Source organism: Glycine soja, chromosome 15 (genome assembly GCF_004193775.1).
Source record: "Glycine soja cultivar W05 chromosome 15, ASM419377v2, whole genome shotgun sequence".
Lineage (NCBI taxonomy): Eukaryota > Viridiplantae > Streptophyta > Magnoliopsida > Fabales > Fabaceae > Glycine > Glycine soja.
Genome location: NC_041016.1, coordinates 27,486,806 through 27,511,373, shown reverse-complemented (window position 1 = coordinate 27,511,373; position 24,568 = coordinate 27,486,806). Strand labels below are relative to the sequence as shown.

The 24,568-nt window shown below is 38.1% G+C and overlaps 2 non-coding genes across 2 annotated transcripts; one reads left to right on the top strand and one right to left on the bottom strand.

Annotated features, from left to right (window-relative positions):
* The first annotated feature begins 2,715 nt into the window (after positions 1-2,715).
* Positions 2,716-2,822, top strand: LOC114388765. The gene has a single exon (XR_003661562.1). It is a non-coding gene; the product is annotated as a small nucleolar RNA R71 (small nucleolar RNA).
* Positions 2,823-17,559: 14,737 nt separating this feature from the next.
* On the bottom strand, positions 17,560-17,666 carry LOC114388825. The gene has a single exon (XR_003661616.1). It is a non-coding gene; the product is annotated as a small nucleolar RNA R71 (small nucleolar RNA).
* Between the last annotated feature and the right edge of the window lie 6,902 nt (positions 17,667-24,568).

Below are 24,568 nucleotides of genomic sequence, written 5' to 3'. Positions count from 1 at the left end.
CATCAGCTTGCATTTTCTTCACGGAAACAATTTTCCTCAACAATTTTAAGAGAATACGAAGTGCCAAGAAGGCTGAACCCCCTCCCTCTTCATTCCTCCCCCTATTTACAGCAAAATAGGGGAGGAGCTTGCCACCCAGCTCGCCCAGGCGAGCTAGGTTGCTTCCTCCAGAAGCAACCACCTTCTGGAGGAAGAATCTGGAAGGCCCATGTGGGCCTGGTTGCTATTTGCACCCCTTTTTTTTTTACTAAATGCACCCCCCTTTGCTTTTTTGTGATTCTTTTTCCATAACGTTACAAAACTTTACAAATTTTGTAATGATACTCATTATCTTTCCGTAAGGCTACGGAACCTTATGAATCATATATTTACTCTTTTTTAGCTTTTGAAGAAGTTACGGAAACTCACGGATTGCGTAACAATACTTCCTTTTGATTTCCGCCACATTACGGAATTTCACAGATCGCATAACCATGCTTTCTTTTGATTTCCGGCGCGTCTCGGGACTTCACATATTGTGCAACAAAGGGTACTAAGTACTTCAAAGCGGTCAATCAAAGGTTGCATGTCATCAAGCAATAGTCCCCGGACGAAATTAGGGTATGACAGCTATCATCTAAGTAAGCATATTTTAAATTTGATGGCAGAGGCTTCGATTCTGGTGTGGGCGGATGGATAATGGTAGAAAGAGATGGTTTCTCAGCCTGTACCTCATAAAGAAAGTCAGAGGTATGTGTACTTCCTGAAACATGGTTAGTTCTATCTAACTCTAGAAAATCAATCTCAAGAGGTAAAACATCACCAGACATGTAATCAATATCAATTTCAGATTCACTCTCAGCATCAAATTCAACCATATGATCAAGTACAAATTCATATTCAATGCATGAAGAGTGACATGCATGCATACTAGAATGAAGATTAGTCATGTATTCATCAACAATATGGTCAATTATTTCAGCGCGAAATACAAAAAGATCTTTAGATGGGTGTTTCATAGCATCAAGAATATTAAAATGAACAGTTATATCACCAAACTCCATAGATAGTGTGCCTGCATATACATCTATCTTAGTTCTAGCAGTTTTCATAAAAGGTCTGCCTAGAATGATGGGAACTGATCCTTGAGAAAATCCCTCCTCCATATTCAAAATATAAAAATCAACAGGGAAAATCAGTTCACCAACTTTAACTAAGACATCCTCTATGAAACCAACAGGATAGGCAACACTTCTATTAGCTAAATGAATTACCACATCAGTTGACTACGAAGGACCAAGAGATAGAGAATTAAAAATAGACAGAGGCATAACACTAAAAGAAGCTCCTAAATCTAGCATGGCATTGTCAAACTTATTGTTCCCTATAATACAAGGTATGCTGAATGTACCTGGATCTTTACATTTTTTAGGGATTTGGGGAACAGATTTACCAATCAATACGGAGACATTTATGCTCATACTAATTCTTTCACTTCCTTTAAGCTTCCGCTTATTAGTGCACAACTCCTTCAAGAATTTAGCATATCTTGGAATTTGCTTTATTGCATCTAGTAGAGGTATGTTTACCTCTTTTTTTCTAAATGTTTCCAATATCTCCTTCTCTGCCTCTTCCATTTTTTTGTTGGAAATTGCTCTTGGAGAGAATGGAAGAGGGATATGCTGCTTCTGTAAATCAGAATTACCAGTGGAAGATTCACCTGCATAGAAATTGTTAGGTAACTTACTCTTTAAATTTTTGTCATCATCTTTTTCTGGAGTAGAGTGAAGTTGGGCAGGTTCATTTGTGGATGAGGAAGATGTTGCTGGTTGAGGTCCTTGACACTGCTTTCCCGACCTCAATGTAATGGCACTCACATTTTTGGGATTCTGGACAGATTGAGAAGGTAATCTATTAGAATTTTGGGATTGTTGTTGATTTAACTATGTTGCCAATTGTCCCATCTGATTAGTTAAGCTCTGAATGGAGGCTCTGGTCTCTTGTTGAAACTGCATGTTTTGCATAGTCATTTGTCTCACAAGTTCTTCAAGGGAAGGTTGTGGAGGAGCCTCAACCGTTTGCTGTTTCTGGGGTTGTTGCTGTTGTTGTTGTTGTTGCCGAATTGGTGGAGGAACGTATGGTCTGCTTGGACCTGCAGCATTCTGAAAATAAGGTTGTTGTTGTTGTTGCTGTTGTTGTGAAGGATTTGACCATCTAAGGTTGGGATGATTCTTCCACCTGGGATTGTACCTATGGTTGGAGAGGTCATAATTGTTTTGTTGTGGCTGATTTTGCTGCTGAGGTTAAGGAGGTCTATTGTAGATGTTTGCAGCATAAGCTTCAGGCTGTTCAATTGCTTCAGATTGTTGCATAGAAGGGCAAAGGTCTGTGTGGTGGTCGGCAGAGGAGCATAAACCACAGAGTCTAGTGACAGGTGCAGATTTTTTATTCATGGCCAGTTGGATTACCAGGTTAACCAAGGCATCTAGTTTACCTTCAAGCTTCTTAGTCTCAGCTGATGAAGATGAATTCGTGGCTACTTCATGCACTCCTCTAATGACAATATCATCATTTCTGGCACTAAATTGCTGGGAGTTTGAAGCCATCTTCTCAATTAAATTTCTGGCTTCAGCAGGGGTCATGTCTCCAAGGGCTCCACCACTGGCAGCATCTATCATACTTCTCTCCATGTTACTGAGTCCTTCATAAAAATATTGGAGAAGAAGCTGCTCAGAAATCTGGTGGTGAGGGCAACTGGCACATAGTTTTTTAAATCTCTCCCAGTATTCATATAGGCTCTCTCCACTGAGTTGCCTAATGCCTGAAATATCCTTTCTGATGGTTGTGGTCTTGGAAGCTGGGAAATTTTTTTCTAAGAATACTCTCTTGAGGTCATCCCAGCATGTGATGGACCTTGGAGCAAGGTAATATAGCCAGTCCTTTCCCACTCCCTCTAAAGAATGAGGAAAAGCCTTTAGAAATATGTGATCCTCCTAGACATCTGGGGGTTTCATGGTGGAGCAGACAATATAGAATTCTTTCAGATGTTTGTGCGGGTCTTCACCTACAAGGCCATGAAACTTTGGAAGCAAATGGATCAGTCTAATTTTAAGAACACATGGGACATCCTCATCAGGGTATTGGATGCACAAGCTTTCATAGGTGAAATCAGGTGCACCCATTTCCCTTAGAGTCCTCTCACGGGGTGGAGGTTGTGCCATGTTCTTAGAATGCTCAAAATTAGGATGTTCAAAATTACCAACCACAGAATGCTCAGGATGCTCAAAAGGTACAAAATGATGCCTAACTAATCTATGAAATGTCCTATCTATCTCAGGATCAAAAGGTTGTAAGTCAGATGGATTGCCTCTAGTCATACACTACATTCATCATGCACAACTAGTTGCCTTCTTATGCAAGTAACAATGTAGGTTTGAACTACAGCTACCCTCAAATGATATCCAAATGACTTGAAATTTTGTGAGAAACACCCTAAAATCATGAAAATATGGCACAAAAAATTTCAGGCAAAAATTCAAAGTCTAACTATGGAAACTACCTAAGGAAAGTTTAGAAAAATAAAACAATAAAACTTGAAAAATTAAAAAAACTAGTAAACAGGAGATTTTGTCTAGCTAGAGACCTCAGCCGGCCTTTAGTGGGCTGCTATAGCATGGGAAATTTTTTTCTACCCCAAATACATGTATAATAATGGTCATTCTAATACCCGGAGCAAAAGTTATGGCCGTTTGAAGTTTTGGTAAACACAAGTTCTCAAATTTTTTTTTGAATCTCTCAAATCTGGCCACACCAAGTGTTCCTGGTATTTTTCATACAAAATATGAGTCAAAAGAACCTACCACACCAAAATTCAGCCAAAAATAACAACCTTAACTATCAAAACAAAAATCGCCAATTAAATTTTCAGCAGTAGTCACTAATGGATTTGCACTACTACTTTGTTTCCCAGGTCAACAAAAGTGGTTGCTAAATCCGTCGCAAAGCACTATTCACAGCAAAACACAAAAACTGAAACAGGGGAAGCGCTGAACAGAAAAACTAAAACAAAACACCACACTAAACAAAATAACACGACACTAACACAACACGAAAGCATAAAACAACTAAACATAAAACACGAATCACTAGCTATTATGAACCTTTGGACACTGCTCCCCGACAACGGCGCCAAATTTGATCGAGGCCGTACCCAAATCAAATAAACATTAAAAATGCAGTATCTAGGAAGTGATCCTAGGTCGTCTCCCAACGAGCAATGGTCAACCAAATGTTCATAACAGATAGTAATAAAACAGTAACGAATTAGGGGGGGGGGTTGTTTGTTTTTGTAAATTAAACAGCGAGCAAAAAAAATATCAGAATTAAAACACGTTGTTTCCCCTTGATTCACAAGCAAGTCTCTTATCCTAGGTTATGAGAAATTATCCTTTATCAGTTGAACCACTTAATCCAACCCTAAATTAAATTACTAAGCAAAATTTAACATAAGGCATTCATTATGTGATTAAGCAACACACACACCAATTAATCATGAACGATCATTAAGCATGAACGTAAATTAAGCGCAGAGGCAATTAATCAAGCACTAAGCATGCATGGATTAATAGCAACAAATACAGAGTAATTGGTGAAGAGGAAAAACTGATCAGAATTTAATAGTAATAATAGAACCTCAAAGAGAGTTGTGCTTGATCCTTAAGAGAAAACAACGCTGGAGACTTAGCCTTCCATTAATCAGTAGAAAACGAAGAAAACTAGAATTACTCTTCCAAAATGAAAGACTAAAATGAATTAAGAGTAGCACTCTAAAACTAAAACGAAAGAGAGAGAGAGAGAGAGAGAGAGAGAGAAAGAGAGAGAGAGAGAGAGAGAGAAGAGAGTCTAAACTAGAACCTTGGTGCTTTTATATAGTTTTCAACCCCAAAGCTTACAAATCTATTTTAAATCCAAGCCCGTAAATAAAATAAAATCTAGATAAGATAAGATAAGATCCAGATGAAATAATATCTAGATGAGATCAAATCTAAATAATATCTAGATAAGATAAAATTTGGTAGAATAAAATAGTCTGCTCTCTTCAAGTCCAAGCCCAATTATGGATTCAAGCCCAAGCCCAATTCTGGATTCAAGCCCAATTGCTTATAATTCTCCTGAAATTAAAATAAAAACTCAAAATTAATGCAGTAGGCCAAAATGATAAAATTGCATAAATAATTTGACAATTAAGGCTAATCAGTAATTAAAATGGTGACCAAAAGGGTTAAGAAATATGAGAAAATGATGACACATCAATGATCTTACAATTTATGCAATAAAAATAAAAAAGAACAAGAAAAGCACGGTGTACTAGAAAAAAAACCCATGAAAAACAACTAACAAAACCAAAAGCCAATAAGCCCCAACTATCATGAACAAAACAACTCCTAATGAAAGGTGATAAAGAATCTCACCAAGTCATCTCGAATATGTGATCCACACCATAATTGGCAAGCTTGTTAACAACACACTGATTGCCTTCTAGAAAAATATGAGACAATGGGAAATGCATGAGTAGATAGAGTAAGACATCTATTCCATCTACTCTAAATCTCCCAAGGCTACAATTTTTAAAAGCTTCTAAGACCAATTTTGAGTCACACTCCAACCACAATTTGGACCACATAGTGAGCATGCTCAATAGCTAGGACAAATGATAACAACTCCGCATAAAGGGCAAATTTCACACCAAGAGACAATGCAATACAACCTCTAAATGCACCAAACCCATCGCAAAAATTTGCACCATAAGCAGCCTGACTAGGGGAACCTCTAGAAGCACCATCTGTGTTGCATTTCATGTACCCACAAATTGGGAAATGCCAATCTACCTACTTTATCTGAACACTCTTAGGAGCATGAGCATCAACAAGAAATTTTATGGTGAAACAACTACCAAAAAATGAAGCTATAGGAAGAAGGAATATACTCGGGCCAAATCAATTAGGACAGAGAACAAGTTTAAGCTAGAATTTTGAAAAAGTTCACAACTTCCTTGTAAGAGTATACACCATTCGAAGAAGGCCTCCAGGATGGTCAGTCTTGGTTCATGTTAGACAAAGATGGAGACATTAAATTAGAAAGAATTACACTAAACCTTGGATCTTGAGACAAATGAACATTGTCACACTCCACTAGCCATTAATAACAAAACAACTATCAGAAGATTTCTGAAGCCTCTGCTGCTCATCAGAGATATTTAAATAGTCTACCAATGAAGTATCTAAACACTAAGCATCATTCCAAAAATGAACCAGATTGCCTTTATTTACATGGCAACCAGAATTATCTTCGATGGTGCACTAATGAGCCTTAATAGAAGACCAAACAGAAGACAACAAGTGACTTGACATAGGGGAACCGTGTTTGATAATCATTGGTCTCACAAAAGTTGGCCAATCTTTATTATAATGGGTAAAAGACCATGCCAACTACAACATAAAAGCATCATTCAACATTCTAAGGGATTTTAAACCAAGGCCACCTTCTTCAAAAGGAGTGCAAACCTTTTGCCAAGTGACAATAACAATTTTTTGAGTCTTAATGTCACCAAACCATAAAAAATATGCATCCAAGACTCCACTTTTTTAATTAAAGATATAGGCCAACAATGAACCCTAAAGTTGTACATTAACATGCTCATAATCACTAAATTAAGCAATTAAATGTGTCACATGATGGAGAGAAAAGCCCCTTTCTAAGTAACCAATTTAGCATTAATTTTATCCATTATAGAAACAAGATTGCAGGCTTTAGGTTTTCCTAGAAAATTAGGAACCCACAAATGATTAAAAGGTAGTCTACTCAACTGAATCCCCAAGTAAGCTCGAATGCCCTTCAACTTGCTACCATGGTAAAAAGTACATTTCTCCAGACAGACTACTTGACCAGAGGCATTGGAAAAAACAACGAGACTAACCAAACCAAGAGGGGGTAAATTGGTGTAAAATCAAATCATCAAAAATAGAGTTTTAAAACTTTTGTTGCCAAAGGATCATATCACAACTTTCTTTTAAAACAATATTGAATCAATAACCCGAACATAGTACAATTTTTGTTAAAGTGCATCAATTTGAAATATCTCTTAAGCTTAGCAAATTGATACAGAATGCAATAGAGAAAGATGTAAGTTAAAGAGAAGATAGATAACAAGATTTATATTGATTCGCTCTCTATTTCTAGAGAAGCTAATCCAGTTATCTAATTCAACCTGAATTAGATTTTCACTATACAATGTGAGTTTTACAAGTAATCACAAGCAATTTCAAATTCTACCTAGAAAATGAAACTTAGGCATCCAACCCAAGGGTCCTTAGTGAATCTAAGCCTAAGAGAAACCTACTCTTAGCTTCAAACTAGAAACACTTATTCTAGCAATACAACCTATCATACCCTAATTTTGTATGGGGACGATTGTTTATTAATATTTGGATTCATGCTGGTCGAGTTGAGCTGCTTAACACTAATCGCCATGCAATCCGAAGGGTATTGCGATGTTTTAGAAGGAAATGAGAAAAATACTCAAAATGGGGGAAATGGTCAATTTAGGGGCATTCTTCAGAACCTGGGCCCATTAGAAAACTTAAAGGAGAAGCAACCAACTCGTCTGGGTGAGCATGCTGCTTCTGGAGGAAGCAACCAGCTCACCTGGGCGAGCTGTGTTGCAATCTCCTCCCCTCATTTTGCTATAAATAGGCGTGGGGGCTGAAGGGAACGGGTTAAGCTTCATTTATAAGCATATTTCACTGAAATTAGTGGGAAGAAGGAGAAAAAAGAAGAAAAATCAAGGCCGAGGCACTTTTGTAACATTTCCGTGATCGATTCTGTGAACATTCTTCGTAAATTCTTCGTCCATTCTTCATCGTTCTTCATTCTTAGCCGGTTAGTTTTCTATTTTGAAGCTTTGAATTCATTCTAAGCACCCTTAGGGGTCCATCCTTGCTTTGCATGTCTTCATCTTCATTCTTCTACCATCGATGATCTTTTTCTTTGTTTTAAGTGAGTTTCAATCGTTCGTTTAACCTGTAATCTCACTTAATCAATGTTAAAAGGAATTTCAACCGATCATTTGTATTGTAATCTCATTTAATCACCTTTAAAATGAATTTCAACCAATCATTTGTGTTGTAATCTCGGTTAATCATAAAAAAAATAAGTTTGAATCGACCATTTACTTTGAAAGTTATCTTTTAATGAGTCAAAAAATAATCAAGTGAAACCAAAGCTAAAATCAACTCATAAACAAGCTTTTGTCCACAAGAAAACCACTTGAATCCGTTCAAAGGTTCAACGCCTTAAACGGTCTTTTTACTTAAACGATTAAAATGAACCTTTAGAAGTCTAAAATCAAACTTATGTGTAATTTTATTTCATCAAAGAACTATGTAGGTCTGAGTTTCTCATCGCAATTGAGGATACATAGGAGCAAGAGCCCCGCTATTGTCGACCCAAAAAAGATATAAAACATAAAAAAGGGAAAATAAAAGAAACTTGGTGTCATGATTTTGCACACTTGATTAAACGCTGTTGTCCCTTGTGACGGACGCGTGGGGTGCTAATACCTTCCCCGTGTATAAAAAACTCTTGAACCTTTATTTCTTAAAATTTGTAGACCCATTTTTGGTTTTTCTAACATTTTCCTAGAATAAACGTTGGTGGAGAATCCGTGCATTTTACCTTCCTTGGAAGACGCACTCGTGAGCCTCGCGTCACCTTCCCATCGAAGGGTAGGTTGCAACAGTTGGCGACTCCACTGGGGACTATTTTTAGAAAGTTAGTGATGCAATCCTCCCTAGGAAGGGACCAGTCACTAGAGCCATGAGCAAGAGGCTCCAAGAGGATTGGGCTAGAGCTGCTGAAGAAGGCCCTAGGGTTCTCATGAACCTTATGGTAGATTTCTGAGCCCATGGGCCAAGGTTGGGTCCAATTATCTTTGTACATATTAGATTAGGATGTCATTATATTGGGTTCTTGTATTTGGGGCTCCATAATGTAGGTAGGGTACCATAGAAATATAGGATTTTTCAGCCCTTGTATTTTAGGGCACCTAGTCTAGTTTTTGTATTAGGGGTAGTTTTGTAATTGCACATGCACTAAGTGAATATTTAATGTGTGTGCTGGGAAATAAATTTAATTGAATTGGTTGAAGCCCAATCCAATTAAATTTTAGAGGGAGAGGTGAGCATTTGCTTACTACACCCCATTGCCACATCATATAGTCACTCTTTGTGCATGTCCTTCATGCTTTACATGCCTCATGACACCTAAGCACACTTAGTGGAGAATCTTGGAATTGATCTTGGATTAGTGGGTTGAACCATAACTGAAATTCACTAATCATAATTTGTGAAATTTTGGCTCCAAAATTTGACTCCACAAATTCAATTTCAAATTCAAGTGAAATTTGAATTGAAATTCAAATTTCCCTCCAATTTTGTGTGACACTTAGGCTATAAATAGAGGTCATGTGTGTGCATTTTTTTCAACTTTGATCATTTGAAAATTATACTTCAGATTTCAGAGCTCTTTTAGAGTACAAAATTTCGTGCTCTTCTCTTCCTCTCCCTTCATTCATCTCTTCCTTCCTCCAAGCTCTTACCCATGGCCTCCTATGTTGGTGAGCTTCTTCTAGACTCATCTTCTCCTTGAAGTGGCATCTCCTCTCTCTCTTCCTTCTCCATTCCGCTGCCATTCATCTTCCAAGAAGCAAAGGAATTCATTGATGAAGAAGATCCTAGGCCTACAAGCTCCAATGGAGCTTACATCATGTGGTATCATAGCATCTTCATCTAGGTGATGTTCTCTTTAATTCCTTGTTCTTCATCTTATTATCCATGCATATCCTCCATTGTCTTGTGGTTTGGTTCTGTTTAGAGTATATTCAAAAAAATAAATCGATTAAATCTTAGATCTACACTTGTTCTTGCATTTCTATGGTTCAAATTTTGTAGATCTTCTCTTGAATCATGTTTTTGTGTTGATTTTAGGTTCTATCATTTTTCATTCATAATATTCTTGTGCCAAACCTTAGATCTAAATTTTCTTCCAAAATATTGATTAGAAAAAACAAACACAAAAATCTAAGTGTAAATCACTTAATCCATGTTGTCTTAGAGTCATGTTTAGTCATAGTAATTGTCACATTATGTTCTAAGTTTGTGTTGAATTTTTATTTTGTTGATTGAATTCTAGATACATTTGTTCATGTATTCTTGTCATTCTTAGCCTAACTTTTGAATTTTGAGTCTAATTCATGCATGTTATTTAGTTCATAACATGTTCTAAATCAATTCCTAGAAGTAGTCTTGTTGTCGAACTTTTTATTTTATTTTCTAAGTTTCCTACATGATGCCTATGATGAAGTTGAGTTGTGGTGCTGATTTGTGGCTGTATTTGTGAATCAAAATAAGTCTTAAGCTCTCTTGAATTGTGTTATTCAAGATAATTGAGCATAAGCAAACACAAATTGTAACTATCCAAGCCTTAAGCAACATAAACACTACTCTTGATTTCTAGGTTGAAATCGCTGGTGTTGGAAGCTTGAACATACAAACTTGTATAAATTACTGGGAATTGGTCACTACGTGTTTTGAGCTTAAAGTTTTTCTGAATTTTATAGACATCTGGAAAAAAATTATGAAAAAAGAACCAAGCAATTTGGATTAAAGGAAAAAAAAAGAAAAATCACACAAGTTGGCAGAAAAATCAGTGTCTAGGAAAAAAAAAGTGAAAGGGAAGTGTGCTTGTTGTTTTGGCTCAAAATTTGTTCTATAATTGGTGCCTATTTTATACCAATCCTATTTCTGAAATTTCAATTGAAAATTACTGTGAATACAAGTTCCAAAACTAGAGGTTTCTTGAGTCCTGTTTTTTTATAGTTTTTTTTACTCTACTCTAGAGCCATTCTAAGTTTCTCTTTGAGTCCTAGCTTGCTTTTATGTGCTTTTCATTGCTTTAATTGTTGAATAATCCTTGAAAATTTGTCTTGTTAAAACTCTATTGGTTTAGCTTTCATTTCATTTTTATGGTCTTTGGTTATTGCTTGTCTCTTTGTTTTCTTGTTTGTGAGTAGCCATATAGGGAATTGGAAAGGAGGATCGGTGCCATCCCTTGAAGAATTTGAGTCAAGAAGCAAGGGGAAAATCACCTTAAGAGCTATTGGACTAAGAAGCACTCCAAATTGACTGAAACACAAAAGAGAGAATAGCCACCAAAATTGAGGACTTTTTTTTTTACTTTTGTAATTGGCAATTTTCTTTGCTTTCAAATTTTGTAACAAAAAGGCCTTTCATTGGAAGTAAGTTGGGAGCCTCTAATAGGTCAACCTACTCCCATTTGTGTAATAATTTTAGGCAATTTTCCCTTAGGATGTGAGTGTTTTTTTGGGAACCTTAAATGAGGTCATCCAAACACTCTTAAGATCCGCCAAGTTTGCATTTCTTGCACTTTAATTTCTTACTTACTTTCATAGCTTATTTCCTTTACCTTCCATTGTCAAACCACCTAGATAGCTTGCCTTTTACCAATTAGTTTTTACCTTATCTTTCACACCTCTTTTAGTGTTTATTTTGGCTAGTTTCAACCATAGTTTCTTTGACCTTTTTGTTTTCAAACCCCTAACAAGAAAGAACCACAACTTAAGATCCAACATGAGTCTTCATTCTTCATCTAGTGTTAATGTTGGGGGTTCTACTCCTAAGGACCCCTTGTATAAGATATTAGATGAGTTGAGATCCCTTAAGTTGTGGAAATAAAAACAAGAGAGAAAAGAAAAAGGAAAAAAAAGAGTGGAAGAAATAAGTCAAGATGAAAGAGAGAAAATAAGAGAGGAAGAAAGAAGAAAAATAAGGAAAGAAATGAAAAGAGAAAAAGATGCCTCCTATAGTTGTCATGACTCTTGCAAGAGTTTAAGTGAAGAACTTAGCGACTATTAAAGAGGGCGCCATAGTTCACATACTAAACATCACTCCCAAAGAAGAGAAAAGGATAAAAGGTGTTAAGAGGTTAACATTAGCCTCCCATATTTCCATGGAAAAGACAATGTTGAGGCCTACTTAGATTGGGAAATGAAGGTTGAACAACTCTTTGCTTGCCATCATATTAGTGAAGAGAGAAAAGTTCCATTGGCTACCCTTAGCTTTCAAGGGTATGCCTTCTATCGGTGGACTTCCCTTGTTAGGAAATGAAGGGTTCATGGGGACCGTACTATGAAAGGGAGCTTATGGATAAGCTCCAAAGGCTTAGACAAGGGAGTATGAGTGTTGAAGAAGTATAGCTAGGTTCCTTAGTGGGCTTAATATAGAAGTGAGGGACAAGGTTGAAATCCTTCCATATAGGGACCTAGATGAGTTAGTCCAACTTTGTATAAGAGTGGAGCAACAACTTAAAAGAAAGCCTTCTTCAAAATCTTATGGCTCTCACTCTTATCCAAGGAAGCACCAAGCCCATGGAATTTTGGGGGTTGCACCTTCAACACCAAAGGAAGATAAAGGTAAGACCACAGAGAAATACACCCGCTAGACTAGTTCCCAAGAAAGGACTAGCAACATTAAATGCTTCAAATGTCTTCGGAGAGGTCACATTGCCTCTCAATGCGCCACAAAGAAAACCATGATCATGAGGGGTCAAGACATCTATAGTAGTCAAGAGGAGACTACTTCTTGCCCTTCCTCTAGTGGAAGTGAAGATGATGTAAGGGGTGAAGAGTCTAGTGAGGAAGTCTACCCCCATGAAGAAGGTGACCTCTTAATGGTTAGAAGGCTCCTTGGAGGTCAATCTTGTGATCTATCTCAATCCCAAAGAGATAACATCTTTCATACAAGATGAAAAATTTTAGATAAAACTTGTTCTCTCATTATGGATAGTGGATCTTGTTGCAATTGGTGTACCACAAGATTAGTTTCCAAGTTGAACCTCACTATCATTCCCCACCCAAAACCTTATAAACTTCAATGGCTCAATGAGCTAGGGGAAATGATAGTTAACCAACAAGTGAAGGTACCTTTCTCCATTAGGACATATGAGGATGAAATTAATTGTGATATAGTTCCCATGGAGGTAGGACATATTCTTTTAGGGAGGTCGTGGCAATTTGATAGGAAGATCATTTACAATGGTCTAACTAATGAGATTACCCTCACCCATCTCAGCACTAAATTTGTGTTGCATCCTCAAACACCTTCACAGGTGGCCAAAGATCAACTAACTATGAAAGATAAGACGGATGAGGAAGAAAAACTAGAAAAACAAAAGAAAAAGAAGGATAGTAAGGCCTTGTGTTCAAAGGCCAAGGGGAAGGAAAAAGAGGGAAAGGATTCCTTCAAGAAGATTGTTAAGAAGAAAAATCATTTTGCAACAAAAGGTAATATTAAAAGAGCACTTCTTCTTAAATAATCTTTCTACCTTCTCCTATCAAGGGAAACATCCCTTAGCACTACTGTTAGTCGATGAAAACGACTAACTTTTGTGTATAAAACTTGCATAAGTTGTATCAAACTCTCTCAATTTATGGTTATTTTGTAATGTTATAAGTATTTTCTATTAATTATAGGTAATAAATACTTAGTACTTTCATTTTGCGTGTTTAATAATCATTTTCTCTAAATTTCAAATTAATTAGACAAGCATTGGAAAAGGCTGTTTTCACCTTCTCGCTAAGCCAATCTGCTGGCTTAGCGAGCATGCGCTAAGCGCAACACTCCTGGGCTAAGCGCGAGGAAGAATCCAGAAGAAGATGAGTTGTACAGGTTCACTAAGCGCACCGCTTCAGTTTATCCGCTAAGCGAGAAAGGCGCACTAAGCCAAAAATCACTAATGTGCGCTAAGCGGTCCATACGTGTGCTAAGCACACGAGCACGAACAAAGCCACCTATTTAAGCCTGAAATCAAATTTTGTAAAGGGAGTTTGGACTGGGATTCAGAGCTTTGCATGTCTAGGGTTTCTAGAGTGAGAAAGGTCCAAGTTCCAGAGAGTTTTGAGAGATTTTGCTATGTGAAGATTTGCAGAGACCAGAGCTTGAAGTAAGAACCGGTTTGAGAGCTTGAGATGAGTTTGTGAGTGATTGTGAGATCCTAGAGGTGAAGGAGACATCCTCACCACATGTATTTTTTTCAATCTTTCATCTTGTGCTTCTCTTTGTTGTTAAGAAGGCTTCCTAGTATGGAAAGCTAAATCCTCTGTAGGATCTTCCCTGTAGGTACCTGATGTAAATAAATTTCTATCTATTTTATGATGTTTTGTGTGTTCTCTGTGCTATCTGCTTTTCATTCCAATATGTCTTTACCTTGATCACGTAGATGCATGCTTTGTTAGGGTAATTCAACAGTGGAAACTGGTCTGACTTTAAAGTCCTTGATAGTGCAGGCTGAGTTGTCGTGCTTTCACAAGGAATCGGGGTGTGATAAGTTAGTTGAGTATGCGTGTCTTAATACGGTCTTGATTGAGTTTAGTCTTACAAGAGGAATCTGTAGACGATGCTTGATCAGGATTAGGCTAAACTATCATGAGGAATCGGGGTTTAGTATCTCAGGAGACAACATAAGAACACATGAGCATTGTTAGATAGATAATATCTTTTTAGCATCAGGAACCTATTAGGAAGACCAACATGTTCTCTACTTGTTTTTACACATCATTTCTCTCGCATGATTTTCTTTCTTTTTGCACAGATAGTTTATAGAATTGTTCATATTCACACTTACTTTTACACACTAGACACCTATTTGCTGAAATAGGTTACCAAATAACACAAGTTCCCCGAGTGTTCGATACTCGGTTCTTATCATTTTATACTACTTGTGCGATCCGATGCACTTGCCAGAAGCCAAACAAAGGCCAGCTAAGCGATAGTGTTTTTTTTACAAAGGCCAGCTAAGTGGACCATGTTTCGCTAAGCGGCCAGTGTCTTTTTGATGTGCCATCATTTTCTTCTATTTTCTAAACCCTTTTTGCACCATTTTAATTATTGATTGGTCTTAATTGTCAATTAATTAGGCAGTTTTATTATTTGGGCTCATTTAGCTAATTTGATGTTTTTAATCTAATTTCAGGAATTAATGAAACATTGGGCTTAATCCGGATTTTGGTTGTGGACTTGAAGAGGGCAAATAAAGCAGCGCTTACCTTAGTTAATTTCTAATTAGGAAATTTCGCAATTTTATTTTATGTTGTTCAGTGTTTATTTCGTTTTGGGCCAGAGTATTGTAATAGGGCCCAGTGACTTTGAGTGACTCTTTTTAAATAGCTGCCTTGGGATTCGTGCAGGGCATTCTATTCTGTTATGCTATTCATTATTCAGAGCTTTTGTTTTAGGGTTTTCGTTTTTTGCTTAATGCTACTGTTCACGTAATGCAATTTTACGTTTTCTGTTTCTAATTACAATTTCGTTCTTGCTTCTTCTTCTACTCTCATTTACGTTTCTGTTTCATCTATGTTTCGGTTCATTTACGTTTTGTTCATTTACGTTTCTGCTTCATGTTTCATTTGCGTTTTTTGTTTGAATCCATGGAAGGCTAGATTTTCTGGTGTTGTTTCCTTTTGAGGACGAAGCCCAACTCTCTTTGAGGTTTCGCTTGTAATGTGGTTCCCTGGCAGTTTTCCCTTCACCAGTTATCCCAAATTCGTGAATATTAATCAGTGCACGCTTCGTGTTCGATTAATTGCCTCTGAGCCTAACTTGCGTTCATGCTTAATGGACGAAGGGCTGACTGGTGTATGTGGTGCCTAATCACGTACTGACAACCCTAAGTTGATTTTCGCTTAGTAAATTGAAATAGGGTTGGATTAAGTGGTTGACTGTTAGGGACGAATTCTCCATAACCCAGGATAAGAGAATGGCTTCTGAATCAAAGGAAACAACCCATTTTTAATATCAGTAATCTCGTATTTCAGTTTACTTGTTCTGCTCTTTAATCACAAAACAAACAAACCCCCCCCCCCAATCGTTATTGTTACTGCAAGTATATCATGAACATTTGGTTTGTCACTGCACGTTGGGAAACGACCTAGGATCACTTCCTAGTTACTGCATTTTCATGTTTATTTGATTCGGGTACGGCCTCGATCAAATTTGGCGCCGTTGCCGGGGAGCAGTGTCCAAAGGTTCATAATAGCTAGCTAGTGTTGTGTGTTTAATCCTTTCGTGTTTTATGTTTAATTGTTAGTATTGTGTTAGTATGTGTGTTAGTGTTGTTTAGTGTCCTGGTATTTTGTTTAATGTGTGTTCTGTTTCAGTTTTCCCATTAAGCGTTTCCCCTGTTTCAGTCTTGGGTGTTTTGCTGTGAAGATTGTGCTTGAAAACAGAGTAGTAGTAGAAATCAGCTTGCGGAAAAACAGAGTAGTAGTAGAAATCAATTAGAGACGGATTTTAGCGACCACCCATGCTGAATTATTTGGGATTTTTTGTTTTAGTAGCTAGGGTTGTTATTTTTGGCTGAATTTTTTTTTGGTAACTTCTTTTAATCCATATTTTGTGGGAAAAATAGCTCGAGCCTTTAGTTTGGTCAGATTTGAAAGTTCCAAAAAACTAGCAAATTTTGTGTTTGTCAAAACTTCAAACGGCCATAACTTTTGCTCCGGTTATCAGAATCGCAATTATTATATGTGCATTTGGGGTAGAAAAAAATTTCCTACGCCGTGGCAGCCGGCCTAGAGGTCTCCATCGTCCAAAAAAAGCGATTCTGTCAAAAGTTTTTTATTTTTCAAGTTTTATTCACTTATTTTTCTTAACCTACCAATTTTAGCTTTCATAGTTAGACTTTGAATTTTTGTCTGAAATTTTTTGTGCTATCTTCTCATCATTTTATAAGGATGCTCACAAAATTTCAAGTCATTTGGATATCATTTGAGGGTAGCTGTAGTTCAAACCTACACCTTTATTTACATGACAAGGCAACTAGTTGTGTGCATGCTGAATGTAGTGTATGACTAGAGGCAATCCATCTGACTTACAACCCTTTGATCCTGAGATAGATAGGACATTTCATAGATTAGTTAGGCATCATTTTATACCTTTTGATCATTCTGAGCATTCCATAACTGGTGAATCTGTGCATTCTGTTATTGGTGATTTTGAACATCCTGATCTTGAGCATTATAATTTTGAGCATTCTGATTCTGAGCATTCTGATTTTGCACATTCTGAGAACATGGCACAACCTCCACCTCGTGAGAGGACTCTAAGGGAAATGGCTGCACCTGATTTCACCTATGAAAGCTTGTGCATCCAATACCCTGATGAGGATGTCCCATATGTTCTTAAAACTGGACTGATTCATTTGCTTCCAAAGTTTCATGGCCTTGCAGGTGAAGACCCGCACAAACATTTGAAAGAATTTCACATTGTCTACTCCACCATGAAACCCCCAGATGTCCAAGAGGATCACATATTTCTGAAGGCTTTTCCTCATTCATTAGAGGGAGTGGCAAAGGACTGGCTGTATTACCTTGCTCCAAGGTCCATCACGAGCTGGGATGACCTAAAGAGAGTATTCTTAGAAAAAATTTTCCCTGCTTCCAGGACCACAACCATCAGGAAGGATATCTCAGGTATTAGACAACTCAGTGGAGAGAGCCTGTATGAGTACTGGGAGAGATTTAAGAAACTATGTGCCAGTTGCCCCCACCATCAGATTTCAGAACAGCTTCTTCTCCAATATTTTTATAAAGGACTCAGTAATATGGAGAGAAGTATGATAGATACTGCCAGTGGTGGAGCCCTTGGAGACATGACTCCTGCTGAAGCCAGAAATTTAATTGAGAAGATGGCCTCTAACTCCCAGCAGTTTAGCGCCAGAAATGATGCCATAGTCATTAGAGGAGTGCATGAGGTAGCTACAAACCCATCTGCATCATCTGAAACTAAGAAGCTTGAAGGCAAACTGGATGCGTTGGTCAACTTGGTAACCCAGCTGGCCTTGAATCAAAAATTTGTACCTGTCGCAAGGGTTTGTGGTTTGTGCTCCTCTGCTGACCACCATACAGACCTTTGCCCTTCCATGCAGCAACCTGGAGCAATTGAGCAGCCTGAAGCTTATGCTGCAAATATTTACAATAGACCTCCTCAACCTCAGCAGCAAAATCAACCACAGCAGAGCAATTATGACCTTTCCAGCAACAGATACAACCCTGGATGGAGGAATCACCCTAACCTCAGATGGTCCAGCCCTCAGCAACAACAACAGCAGCCTGCTCCTTCCTTCCAAAATGCTGCTGGCCCAAGCAGACCATACATTCCTCCACCAATCCAACAACAGTAACAACCCCAGAAACAGCCAACAGTTGAGGCCCCTCCACAACCTTCCCTCGAAGAACTTGTGAGGCAAATGACTATGCAGAACATGCAGTTTCAGCAAGAGACCAGAGCCTCCATTCAGAGTTTAACCAATCAGATGGGACAATTGGCTACCCAATTGAATCAACAACAGTCCCAGAATTCTGACAAGCTGCCTTCTCAAGCTGTCCAAAATCCCAAAAATGTCAGTGCCATTTCATTGAGGTCGGGAAAGCAATGTCAAGGACCTCAACCCGTAGCACCGTCCTCATCTGCAAATGAACCTGCCAAACTTCACTCTATTCCAGAAAAAGGTGATGACAAAAATTTACCTAACAATTTCTGTGCAGGTGAATCTTCTTCCACAGGTAATTCTGAATTGCAGAAGCAGCACATTCCCCCTCTTCCATTCCCTCCAAGAGCAGTTTCCAACAAAAATATGGAAGAGGCAGAGAAAGAGATCTTGGAAATGTTTAGAAAAGTAGAGGTAAACATACCTTTGTTGGATGCAATAAAGCAAATTCCAAGATATGCCAAATTCTTGAAGGAGCTGTGCACTAATAAGCGGAAGCTTAAAGGAAGTGAACGAATTAGCATGGGCAGAAATGTCTCCGCATTGATTGGTAAATCTGTTCCTCAAATTCTTGAAAAATGCAAAGATCCAGGTACATTCAGCATACCTTGTATTATAGGGAATAGTAAGTTTGACAATGCCATGCTAGATTTAGGAGCCTCTGTTAGTGTTATGCCTCTGTCGATTTTTAATTCTCTATCTCTAGGTCCCTTGCAGTCAACTGATGTGGTAATTCATTTAGCTAATAGAAGTGTTGCCTATCCTGTTGGTTTCATAGAAGATGTCTTTGTTAGAGTTGGTGAACTGATTTTCCCTGTTGATTTTTATATCTTGAATATGGAAGATGGATTTTCTCAAGGATCAGTTCCCATCATTCTAGGCAGACCCTTTATGAAAACTGCTAGAACTAAGATAGATGTTTATGCAGGCACACTGTCCATGGAGTTTGGTGATATAACTGTTCATTTTAATATTCTGGATGCTATGAAATACCCATCTGAAGATCTTTCTGTATTTCATGCTGAAATAATTGACCATGTTGTTGATGAATACATGACTGATCTTTATTCTAATCTGCATGCCTCTCACTCTTCATGCATTGAGTCTGAAATTGTACTTGATCATATGTCTGAATTTGATGCTGAGAGTGAATCTGAGAGTGATATTGATTGCATGCCCGGTGGTGGTGTTTTACCTCTTGAGATTGATTTTATAGAGTCAGATAGGACTAACCATGTTTCAGGGAGTACACATACCTCTAACTTTCTTTATGAGGTAAAGGCTGAGAAACCATCTCCTTCTACCACTGTCCTGCCGACCACACCAGAATTGAAGCCTCTGCCATCAAATTTAAAATACGCTTACTTGGATGATAGCAAGAGTTTTCCAGTGATTATATCTGCCTCCCTTGCTGATGAGCAAGAGGAGAAGTTGTTGTCAGTTCTCAAGAAGCATAAGAAGGCTATAGGCTGGACCCTGGCGGACATTCCTGGTATTAGCCCATCCACATGTATGCATCGAATAAATTTAGAGGATGGAGCTAAACCAGTAAGACAGCCACAGAGAAGACTCAACCCGGTGATTCTTGATGTAGTGAAGAAGGAGATAACCAAGCTTTTGCAAGCTGGAATCATTTATCCTATCTCCGACAGCCAATGGGTGAGTCCCGAAAAAGACTGGCCTCACAGTGATCAGAAATGAGAAGGAGGAGCTGATTCCTACTCGGGTGCAGAACAGTTGGAGAGTCTGCATTGACTATAGGAGGCTGAACCACGTTACCAAAAAGGACCATTTTCCCCTGCCATTCATTGACCAGATGCTTGAACGCCTGGCAGGTAAATCCCACTACTGTTTCCTTGATGGTTTTTCTGGTTATATGCAAATTACTATTGCTCCTGAGGATCAGGAAAAGACCACATTCACCTGCCCCTTCGGCACTTTTGCTTATAGGAGGATGCCTTTCGGCCTTTGCAATGCCCCTGGTACCTTCCAGCGGTGCATGATTAGTATTTTCAGTGATTTTTTAGAAAATTGCATAGAGGTGTTTATGGATGATTTCACTGTATATGGATCCTCTTTTGATGGTTGTTTGAATAGTTTGGAAAAAGTTTTGAATAGATGCATTGAAACTAACCTTGTTCTAAATTTTGAAAAATGTCATTTTATGGTTGAGCAAGGTATAGTTTTAGGCCACATTATTTCCAATAAGGGTATTGAAGTAGATCCTGCAAAAATTTCTGTTATTTCACAATTGCCTTACCCCTCTTGTGTGCGAGAGGTGCGATCTTTTCTTGGTCATGCAGGATTCTACAGGCGCTTTATAAGGGATTTTAGCAAAGTAGCCCTTCCACTGTCCAACTTGTTGCAAAAGGAGGTGGAGTTTGACTTTAATGACAGATGCAAAGAGGCTTTTGATTGCCTCAAAAGAGCGTTGACTACCACCCCCATCATCCAGGCACCCGATTGGACAGCCCCTTTTGAGCTTATGTGTGATGCATCAAATTATGCATTGGGGGCTGTCCTTGCTCAGAAAATTGATAAATTGCCCAGGGTGATATATTATGCTTCTAGGACTTTAGATGCTGCCCAAGCAAATTATACTACTACTGAGAAAGAGCTTCTAGCCATAGTTTTTGCTCTTGAAAAATTTCGATCTTATTTGCTTGGTACTCGCATTATTGTTTATACTGACCATGCAGCTCTAAAGTACTTGTTGAAGAAGGCTGATTCTAAGCCTAGGTTGATCCGATGGATGCTCTGGCTCCAAGAGTTTGACTTGGAGATCCGCGATAGGAGCGGAGCACAAAATCTAGTTGCTGATCATTTGAATCGGATCGAACGTGTCTCTGATGCAGATTCACCTATTCGGGATGATTTCCCGGATGATCATTTGTATATATTGTATAGTATTTCTGACTCTCTTTCTACTCCCTGGTTTGCTAACATTGTCAATTATTTAGTTGCCTCTGTTTTTCCTCCCTTAGCATCTAAGGCCCAAAAAGATAAGATTAAAAGTGATGCTAAGCATTTTATTTGGGATGACCCCTACTTGTGGAAATTGTGCAGTGATCAGGTCATTAGACGGTGCATTCCAGATCATGAGACTGACTCAGTCCTGCAGTTCTGTCATTCTTCCACACCGGGAGGTCATCTAGGTGTTCAAAGGACAACTCGCAAAGTGCTTGATTGTGGTTTTTATTGGCCCACCATCTTTAAAGATGCGTGGAAGATCTGCAGCACTTGTGAGCAGTGTCAGAGAGCAGGAAATACACTTACATGGCGACAACAAATGCCTCAGCAACCTATGCTATTATGTGAGGTGTTTGATGTTTGGGGTATAGATTTCATGGGTCCTTTTCCTGTCTCTTTTGGTTATGTTTATATTCTCCTTGCAGTTGATTATGTTTCAAAATGGGTGGAAGCCAAGCCCACTAGAACTAATGATGCTAAAGTTGTCGCAGACTTTGTCAGGTCTAATCTGTTTTGCAGGTTTGGAGTACCTAAAGCAATTGTTAGTGATCAAGGAACCCATTTTTGCAACAGGACAATGCATGCCCTGCTTAAAAAGTACGGGGTGGTACAGAGGGTATCCACACCATACCACCCCCAAACTAATGGACAGGCAGAAATTTCTAACAGGGAAATCAAGAGAATTCTAGAGAAGATTGTGCAGCCAAGCAGGAAAGATTGGAGTACCAGGCTTGATGATGCTCTCTGGGCACATCGGACTGCCTACAAAGCACCCATAGGAATGTCTCCTTATCGGGTTGTCTTTGGAAAGGCATGTCATCTTCTAGTGGAAATTGAGCACAAAGCATACTGGGCAGTGAAGACTTGCAACTTCTCTATGGATCAAGCTGGCGAGGAAAGGACGTTGCAACTGAGTGAGTTAGATGAAATCCGCCTAGAAGCCTACGAGAATGCCAAGTTCTACAAAGAAAAGACCAAGAAGTTCCATGATAGCATGATAGTTAAAAAAGACTTCGTGGTTGGGCAAAAAGTGTTATTGTATAATTCTAGGCTTGGACTCATGAGTGGTAAGTTGAGGTCTAAGTGGATTGGTCCTTTTGTTGTTACTAATGTTTTTCCTTATGGTACAGTTGAGATCAAAAGCGACTCCACAAACAAGAGCTTCAAGGTCAACGGACATCGACTTAAGCCATTCCTCACGAACCCTTCTTTAGTGGACGTAGTGGTGGAAGAGACTTCCTTACTCCACCCTACTCTTCCTCCACCATGACTTAGGGAGTTTTTCTTTTCCTATCTCCTTCTTTGCTTTTATTACACTTGTCCGATTATCTTTGATGATTTAATTGTTTTTAATCTTTTAATTGTGCTACATTCAGGACAATGTGTTGTTTAAGTATGGGGGGGGGGGGGGGAGTGTTCTTTGGTTTTGCTAGTTTTGTTGGTTTTGTTAATTTGTTAGTTGTGTTAATTTGTTAATGTTGTTAGTTTCGTTGGATTTTCAGTTTAATATTTTGGGTCAATTTCGTGTGCATGTACGACTTTGCATGTTTTTCTTTGAATTATAGGATATGTTCAGGAAATGGGTAATTGTTTTGAAAATAAAAGCTCTTGACATTTTGTGACTTGAAATCCTTGATTCTTCTCTACATGTCATGATAGTTTTGAAAGCTCAATTTGAAAGTGATGATTTTACCTTTGTGAGAATTTGAGACATCCATCATTATAATCATTTGGTGTGTTTTGCCCCATTGATTGCTTGCACAATAGCCTTGGCTTGATTCTTGTTGATGCGTCCTAATTCACATGCATATTTGGAAATGATTAAGGCAATTTTGTTCTTATAAGCTTCTAGCCAAATGGACTTACCTTGAATTAATTCCTTTGATAGCCCTTTTGAGCCTTGTTTCCCTTTCCTTGTTTTGAAGCTTACTACAAGCCTTAAGTGAAAAACCATGATATTACCATATCCTTAAGGAATTTTGGAGCTTTGGAATTGGTTTGGGAATAAGTGAGGGGGGTTTTTGTTTCATTGGACAACTTGTTTTGTTGGCTATGCTTCATGATGTATTTTGGGCCATACTTGATGTACATTGTATGTTGGTTAAATGTTGGACATGCTGAATGAAATGTTGTTTCTCAAAGGCTAAAGAAAAAAAAAATTCGAAAAAAGAAAAAGAAAAGCAATAAAGTTGAGTGAATAAGATCTTGAATGGCACAAGAATGATGAAACTCTTGGTTCTACTCTTCATGTTTAATTTTTATCTTTACTTCTTTTTATTTTCTTATTTTTTTTTTAATATGCACTTATTCCCCTTTGCTCCTCTATTCCTTTGGGATTTAGCCACTTATTCCATATTTCTCCATACCTTGTCCTTGGCCCCATTACAACCTTAAAAGACCTTTTGATCCTCATGTGCTTGTGTTCATGGGTTGATTGTCAATTTTAGAATCTTTCCAAGTTTATGTGGTGTTTGCTTTCATGGGTGCTTTGAGGGTAAATAGTAGCCTAGGCACTTGAGAGATAGAGTGTATATCTTGTGAGGCTTTATCACTTTTCATTCTTGAGCTGATTAACTATTTTGCCATGATTGGGTTGCTTGGATGATTTTCATGAATGTCTTGACTTTTTGGATCTCCTTATGTTAGATGTTACCCATTCCTTTCATTCCTTGATGTTCATTGAGAAATATGTGAATGTTTTTGTTTGTCTCCCTTTGATATCCTTGGATTTTGTTCTTTGTTTCATTTTGCCTAGGAGTGCAAAAGGCTAAGTATGGGGGGTTTTGATGTGCCATCATTTTCTTCTATTTTCTAAACCCTTTTTGCACCATTTTAATTATTGATTGGTCTTAATTGTCAATTAATTAGGCAGTTTTATTATTTGGGCTCATTTAGCTAATTTGATGTTTTTAATCTAATTTCAGGAATTAATGAAACATTGGGCTTAATCCAGATTTTGGTTGTGGACTTGAAGAGGGCAAATAAAGCAGCGCTTACCTTAGTTAATTTCTAATTAGGAAATTTCGCAATTTTATTTTATGTTGTTCAGTGTTTATTTCGTTTTGGGCCAGAGTATTGTAATAGGGCCCAGTGACTTTGAGTGACTCTTTTTAAATAGCTGCCTTGGGATTCGTGCAGGGCATTCTATTCTGTTATGCTATTCATTATTCAGAGCTTTTGTTTTAGGGTTTTCGTTTTTTGCTTAATGCTACTGTTCACG